The sequence below is a fragment of the Calidris pugnax genome, unplaced genomic scaffold, assembly GCF_001431845.1.
Source record: "Calidris pugnax isolate Ruff unplaced genomic scaffold, ASM143184v1 scaffold61, whole genome shotgun sequence".
NCBI lineage: Eukaryota > Metazoa > Chordata > Aves > Charadriiformes > Scolopacidae > Calidris > Calidris pugnax.
The window spans coordinates 1,126,044-1,134,639 of NW_015090945.1; positions in this window are offsets into that span (position 1 = coordinate 1,126,044).

Below are 8,596 nucleotides of genomic sequence, written 5' to 3' on the forward strand. Positions count from 1 at the left end.
AGACACTTGGTCTTGTTGTTTTTAACTTCAGATTCAGAAAAAAATAAATTGGCACTTTCAAGCTGGCCTGCAGCAATCAAAATATTTTAATTTTTACTGATACATTTTATTATTAGAATAGTAAGTTTTATTTTGAAGCAAAGTCATTGAGTTTCTACCCATCAATACACATTGGTGCAACAAACCAAAACAAACGACAGGACAAAGGGGAGGGGTTTCAAACTGAAAGAGGGGAGATTGAGATGAGATCTGGGGAAGAACTTCTTTGCTGTGAGGGTGGTGAGAGCCTGGCCCAGGTTGCCCAGAGAAGCTGTGGCTGCCCCATCCCTGGAGGGGTTCAAGGCCAGGCTGGATGGGGCTTGGAGCAACCTGGTCTGGTGGGAGGTGTCCCTGCCCAGGGCAGGGGGTTGGAACTGGATGGTCTTTATGGTCCCATCCAGCTTAATACCATAAGAACGGGTCCCTTAATTTTTTAACGATATTTTTCCAATAACCAAAAGCTATTAGAAAAGCAAAAGCCAAGGGGAGTTTGGGATTCTATTTAATTAAAACCCAGTTTTGTTAGTAAAGCTAAGTCAAATCAGTCCCCTGCTCCCCCCAGTTACAGGAGCAAAACTGTAACCACGGAAGTAGATTTTTTACTACAATGCGTGTCATACAAGTGACTAAAACAATTTATCACCATTCTCAAGTCCATAGAATGAGAGATAAACCAAGATGCAACAAACTTAAGAGTAAACACTACAGTTTTCTCAGGTAATGGAAACCATTTATTCTTTATGCTCAAAGCGCTGAACTTTTATCAACTCCCATTAACAGATTATCTTTCATGATTCACCTCCCTAAATCACATGAATCACACAATCACTTCAAGAATCTAAATGAAGTGGAACTGGCGTTTGTCAGCACGTACTGAACTTCTTCCATGGCTTCAAATACCATAAGGACATTGTGCAACCTCCACGTCCTCACCTCCTTTAGCCAAGGCTCTTTTTTTTTTATTTTATTTAGAACACACTAAAGTTAATCAAACCCTAATGAGGTGCTGATTTCACAGCTACCAGCTCACTTATCACCCAGTTGTCAAAGTCATTTCCCCATTTGCTGACCCAAATTCAGATCGTTTTGGAGGCAGATTGGTATTTTCCTGTAATTATTTGCTCCCATTGCTTTCGTATATCAGTGCTGGAAATAGTAACTCCTTGTCTAAATAAAAGCTTTATCCTTTTAATAATGCCAGTGAAATTTAAAAATTATACTGGCAAATTATTTTGTAATAAGTATTAGTTGTTTTACCCATTCGGAAAACTTCACATTATTCACCCAAAACTGCTCAAAAGCCAGCCCTGAGTCTCCAGTTTGAATTTGTGTTGGGTTACAACGACCTGACTGGTTTTGGGTCAGCTACTCCCATCACGCCCCATTTATTTCCAACACAAGAAACTAAGAACTTTCCGGACAAACATCCAGCTTCTTATGAGGACAGACGGTGTGAGGACACACATTTCTGCCTCTGGTTTGTGTGCACAGGAACTGGACAAACCGAGTGTGTGTGTGTGTAATTAACACAGGCAAGTTCATCATCTCTGCTAAATGCAGGAAACTTCTCCTATTTCCTAGGTGTTTTTCCAGATCTAGAAAAACTTAGGTTTGGATTACTCCTGTGAAACACAGATCCTAGGATCTCAGAAGGAAACCGGGGTAACTCAGGTCAATCAGGGCCTCAAATCTCGTGCCACATGTAACTACAGGTTGGTGAATTAGGGAGAGGGACACCAGAACTCCCAACCTGGAGATCCAGAGGGATGGTTCTTCCATCACAAGGCACAGAGGTGTGTTTCTGCCCTTCATGAGAGCAGAATGTGGCTCCTTCATGAGAACACATAGGCTTTGCTCAGGAGAAAAGCAAGGGAAAGCCAAAGTGTAATTACAGGCCAAAGCAGCAACAGATTCTGCAAGATTAAATTCCTCTTTACCAGCCTGGTTTGGGATTGTGTTTGTTTGTTTGGGTTTTGTTTTACTGATAGCATTCTAACTACGTAAAAGGCCTTCGAACAAGCCCAGACAGGATGCTATTTTTATTGGTCTCCTACGAGAGCATCACGCCCATCTTGAAGTGCTTTGGGTTCTCATTAATGCCTCTCGCTGTGGGACTGAGGGCGGCAGAATACTCCAAGCCCACCCCACCCCAGTAACAGCACTGGGCGGTCTGTACACCAGTGACAACACTGGGTACGTTTATTGTAGGGCCACAAAGATGCTGCGAGGGCTGGAGCCCCTCTGCTGTGAGGACAGGCTGAAAGAGTTGGGGGGGTTCAGCCTGGAGAAGAGAAGGCTCCGGGGAGACCTTAGAGCCCCTTCCAGGCCCTCAAGGGGCTCCAGGAGAGATGGGGAGGGACTCTGGATCAGGGAGGGGAGCCATAGGATGAGGGGGAAGGGTTTTAACCTGAAAGAGGGGAGATTGAGATGAGATCTCAGGAAGAAATTCTTTGCTGTGAGGGTGGTGAGACCCTGGAAGAGGTTGCCCAGAGAAGCTGTGGCTGCCCCATCCCTGGAGGGGTTCAAGGCCAGGCTGGATGGGGCTTGGAGCAACCTGGTCTGGTGGGAGGTGTCCCTGCCCAGGGCAGGGGGTTGGAAATGGATGATCTTTAAGGTCTCTTCCAACCTGAACCATTCTATGATTTATTGGCACAGCCGTGCTGGGGAGAAGTTGTACCTAATCCCACCTACTGGTGACTTCGTGAGGAGGAGGATGGGGTGACAGAGAAAGCTGGGATCAGGCCTTTTAAATCTTGAAGGAAGTTCAGTGTTAGAAGGAAGGAAGGAACCTGAAGGAAGACCAGTGTTAGATGTGAAAATTAAATATTTCACCCCTCGCCAAACACATTCTTGTACCAGCATTACATTCACCTGATACCACAGAATCATAGATTGGTTTGGGTTGGAGCGGACCTTAGAGATCATCCAGTTCCAACCCCCTGCCCTGGGCAGGGACACATATGGTTAAGTGTGAAAGGCCACAACTAGTCTGGAGAGAACTGGAAGAGTAGAAAGGTCCTTTCCATTTTGCACAGTCCGGTTGCTTTCCCCCCCAGCCATGCCTGCTCTGCCACCACAGAACACCTTGGGTCTCCTTCACTAACAACCTCCTACCCCACCCCACACAGGGCAGTCACAGCAAACACAGCCCAACCCTCCCCAAACCCTCCTTTTATTGCAGGACAGGGGAAAAGCTCTGCAACAAGTTGAAAAGGATTTGGATTTCTACTGTTGCATAGAAATAAAAAAAATACTTAAGACAATTGGGCAAGACTATGATATTACATGGTGAAACCTATATTAAATTAATAATTTTTTGGGTAATTATTCTCTTGGAACAAGGACTATCTTAGACATCCATAGTCAAACAGCAAGCAGAAAAGAGAAAGAAAATTCTCCATACACAGCATTACATAGACTCTGTGTACAGAAAATGGCTTCCCTCCACCCAAAAAAGCTCTGGAAGTCACTGGTACTGTCAACACGAATCAGTAAACTGAAGGGCTGAGCACAGTCCATAGGAACAAGGCTAAAGCGCTGCCCACACGTATAGAATCCATGTATAGAATCTCATGAATGGAAACAATAAAGGAAGGGAGACATGAATGGAGACAACCAGCATGGGTGTCGCTCTGATGATGTCTGCTTTCAGGTGATTACCAATGCTTCCAGTTTGCTGCCAGCAGGAGACAGTGCTAACTACCCAACAGCTACTAATTAACCTGCTTTAGCCTCAGTTTGCCCAATTTTTTAAGTGACAGCCCTCAGAGAGCCACTAGGTGCTGGTGACTTCTGAGGAGAGCAGCCACACAGAGCTTCGGAACACGCAAGGCCTTCCTAAATAAACAGCGGTCATTAGAGTCATAGAGAGTCAAAGAGTTGTCCAGGCCAGAAGGGACCTCCAAAGTCCATCTAGTCCCACCTCCCCGCAGTCAGCAGGGACACCCCCAACTAGACCAGGTTGCCCAGGGCCTCGTCGAGCCTCACCTTGGGCTCAGGATGGGCCAGGTGGCCCATCCTGGGATAGGCCTCAACCCAGGGATGTTGGGCCTCAACCACCTCCCTGGGCAACCTGTTCCAGTGCTCCACCACCCTCACAGTGAAGAACCCTCTCCTAATCTCCAGTCTAAATCTGTTCCCCTCCAGCTTGAAGCCACTGCAGGCCTCACTACACGAGGTGAAAATATGGGATCTAGACATCTCCCCCCACACTGAATTGAATTTAACAACTCCATTTCACCCACAAAGCAGCCATTTCTAGCTGGCCTTGCCATGCCAGAAGTTTGCTGTGTATTATCCGTGTTACAACAACTAGGAATGTAACCCCTTCACAGGACAACAGCTAATTAACAGTATGACAACGTGTCAAAATTAAGTCTCCAGCCCTTAGTAAAAAGGGGTTTTGGGGACTATACCAGGTCTGTGCGGGTACCACCGCTACGAGAACAAACCCACACTGGACCAAGGGATAAGGATTAAAGTAACTGGTTTTAGAAGAAAATTTGTTCCAACCTATTATTTTTGGTTAGAACAATGAGGACTCATGAGTGTCCAAGCACAACGTGACGTGGAATTGCTTCACCAGGAGAGACAGGCGCGACACTGGCTTCCCCTCCACAAAGCTAGAAATACTGTGGAAACATCATTCATTTTAATCAATATTTACATATACCAAAAAAATCACCAATAATAGGACTGGAAAGTCTTATTATCAATTACGTTTAAACCTTTCCTGACAGACAGTTGATTAATCTGTTCTTTAAAATTCTGGTGCCGACATGGCAATTTTATGGTCTCCTTCGACTGTACCTTTAAAACCTGAGACGTGAACCATATTTTGTCAGCCTTTCAAATAAAGCAATGACTAAAAAATCAAACATCCAGAGCAGTGTTCATAACATATGAAGTTAAAAAACTGATTTTTCACAAATGTAGATTTTTTTTTCAGTATGAACAAAGTGCCTTTCTCAAGAGAAGAAACCATCATCTCTTGAAAAAAAATAAAATTGGAGGAAATGGAAAGCAATTTTGGTAGGAGGCAGCAGAATTTCCATTTACCAACCCTGACACACGGTAAGGGAGTCACAGGAACCCTCTGCCCACCACTGGAAGCAAATCCTGTGTCCGAAACTCCCCATTCAGAATCTGAAGTGTCTGTTAAACAGCAAGGAACCGTGGTATGGAACTATTTGGTCATCTCTGAGAAATGAAAGTGCTATATCTTAGTGATTTAATTGTTTTGTTTAGAAACTACGTCCTTCAGCTTTGAAAACAAGATGCTCTCTAGAGAAAAAAACACCTCACTATTATCCAAATTCCTGCCTCCATATCCCTCACAGCGTTTGGGAATTACGGAGAGGTTTGTCTCCAGAGCAGCTGAACGTAACTCCACCACGAAAAGGTCCACACGTATTTCCATTCAAGGGTAGTTCTCTATTTTAAAACAAGAATTTATTGTGTTATAGTATAAAGACACTAAACACAAAACAAAAAAAAGTGTTTTAACAACATGAACATTGACACAAAATCAAAGCAAGATCGTTTCAAGCCAATTCTGTATCCGGTTCAGGTGAGACATCCCGAGGGGAAGGACGCTGGGCACACAGGGTCACCCCACGGGGAGGATGGCACCACCTCCACCTCATCCGAGCCCCGTCTGAGGGTCGCCGGGGCACGGGCAGAAAAGCTGCATTATTTTGAGGGGCTGAGAGATGCAACAGGCTTGGTGATGCCCTCTGCATCCAGCTGCACTTACCCACAGATCTAAGGAGAACCAGCCGAGGGATTTCTACTGTAAACTAAGAGACCTGAGGTACGCTCTCTTCTAATCTACCTTGTGTTTTTCTTGGGGGGGGATTGTTAAAGAGCAGCATCAAATTGGTTGTTTAACTTCACTGTAGTCCACGTGAGGGGCTGGGTCAGTAAAATGTGTAAGACTTTGCACTACAACGCACACCTTCATCAGAATACATACAGCGTCTCACGGAGCTTCTCTCAATCCAGGGACTGGAGCCGGGCAAAAGCCCCAACGTGGAAAGAGACAGAAATCCCAGAAGACGAACCCATTTCTTCAGAGACAGGACCTTGTGGCACGACAAGGTCTCTTTGCTGGGGACTGTTTGAGAGGATCCGTTACGGGAACCGTTCCTACATGGATTTCTCAAAGAGGCGGCAAATCCTTCCAATCACCACAGAGCAGTTCACAGGGATACACAGATTCAACGTCAAATTCCTCTCCTTTCATATGAACCACTTCCAAAACCAACCCGTTCCATTCACTCACAACCACGAAATCGCTCTAAATAAAAAGCGAGGAGCAGAACTACTTCAACTTGCTTAAAATTATCATTTTTGGCTCTTAAAATAAACTGAATTCTACGTTTTAAAGGCTCGTTGTGAAAATATAATACACACACAGCAAACTTATAGCCAGAGCTAGATTTTTACCATTGAGTTTTAAAGGCCAAGAGATATTTTCAATACAGTAGAAAAAAATAGCAGTTCCTGAAGTAGATTGTAATTCTCACTTCACCGGCAAGACCCCTAACGCGGCTGCTGTACAAAAGACTTCTCTGAAGCAAATCCATCTGAACTCTATCCACCCTGAGTTAAGCAGCTAGACTTTAAAAGGTTTTACACATTAGGTAACAGAGAAGTATGTACAAGGCTATAAAACTCGTCAGTTATCATACAGCAGTAAGAAAAAAAAAAAAAAAAATCAGTATTTTCAGCCAATTTTTCTCTTTGCTCTTGGAGATATTCCTGCTGGGTTCCGTTTTGGGGTAGGTTTTTTTGGCTTTTCTTTGTTTTTTTAAAATCAAGTAGTTACTTGATTCAGACATTCATGCATTAATCGTTTGAATATATATATATATTTAATATTTTTTTTTGAGTGCAACGATAAGGCAACAGTAAAAAAAAGTTATAGAAATTTTGCATATGTGTAAAGGTACTAAGTTTATAAAAGTGCTTCCTAAAAAGACAACCTAATTGCAGTATCAAAATCTTACAGAGTGGTGAGAACAACTATCATTTCAATAAATGTTGCTCCATAGAAAAACGTCAATCTGATTTTAGGCTTTTTCCCCTTTTTTTTTTGGCGAAGTAAAAGCCTGGAAAAAAAAATTGGTATGGCTGCGTGGGACAAGCAAGTTAAGAAAATATACTTTAGTCTCAACTTAAATAAGAAGGTCCACACTTTTTTGTCAAAACATTAAGCCTCTGTCAAAAATGTATTTTTTTTTCTTTTTTTATAATACAGGATTAAAAGACAAGATGATGCTTACAAGATAAAGAAATAATTTACATGAAAATATCTTCTGACAAAGCTTTTCAATCAAAATATCATTTTGTAACATTCAAACATGACATACAACAACAAAAGAAACAGTGAATGCAAACAAAAAAAAAATGTTATATGGATTGCTTTCAAACACATAAATAAATGAAATATTGGTGTAGGCAGTAGGGCTCATGCTGATGGCTAGCAGGAAACAACAGTGTGCAATCTATTTGGAAAAAGCTCTAAAGTACAAATTACAAGCCCAATTAGGGACTGCAGCAAGTTCAGTTCTATCACTGCCATCCTCTCCTATCTCCAAAATAAAGTCTTGATTAAATCACTCATACCCTAAATTACTCATACCTTTGCTTCAGAGATATGAATAACTATATACAAAAAAAGTTAAGTTTTATTTATTTCACCATAGGGATAACATTGTCCCTCTCTGCCAACGTCACCTGAAAAGCCTTCCATGTCAAAACAATTTGACAGCAGATAAACCATTTAATAAATACGCAATGATCTTTTAATTACAGTCCTTCAGCCAGGCATGGTCGCTCACGCTGCTCGTTTTGTCATCACAGTGCATAGAATCCAAATAGAAAAAAGAATGGGGTGGCTTTTAAGGTAATGGTAGATCCCTTGCTTATAATCCAAATCTATCCAACGCTTTTTTCAGAAGCTGTCATGCGTGAATCTTGGGGGGGGTTGGTTTTTGTTTGATTTGTTTTGTGGCAGGAGCAAAGAAAAACAAACCCTTTCCCTGGTACAACGTCCATTGCCGGCAATGGATGCACCAAAACCGCCAAGGAGCTCAGTGTTATTGCACGAGATATGAAGACCTGGAATTCTTCCAGATTTAAAAAAAAAAAAAAAATAAAATAAAAGCTTCAAATAATAATAAAACAAAACAAAAAAAAAATAATGGAATTATTCTGACGTTTCTGGACACCTGCATTAATACTGTATGACTAATAAAAGCATGTCAGTTGCATGGACTGAACCAGCGATCAACATGCGCCCCGAATGCACACGAGTAGAAATGCAGTCAAAGGAAGTAGTCTTCATTGCCTATAGGTCACTTCCAGTCAAAGGATAAAGTTCAAAGACTGAATGATCAAAGTGCTCTCTTTTTTTTTTTTTTTTTTTTTTCGCCAAGGAGCTCAGTGTTATTGCACGAGATATGAAGACCTGGAATTCTTCCAGATTTAAAAAAAAAAAAAAAAAAAAAAAAAAGCTTCAAATAAGAATAAAAAAAAACAAAAAAAAAAAAAA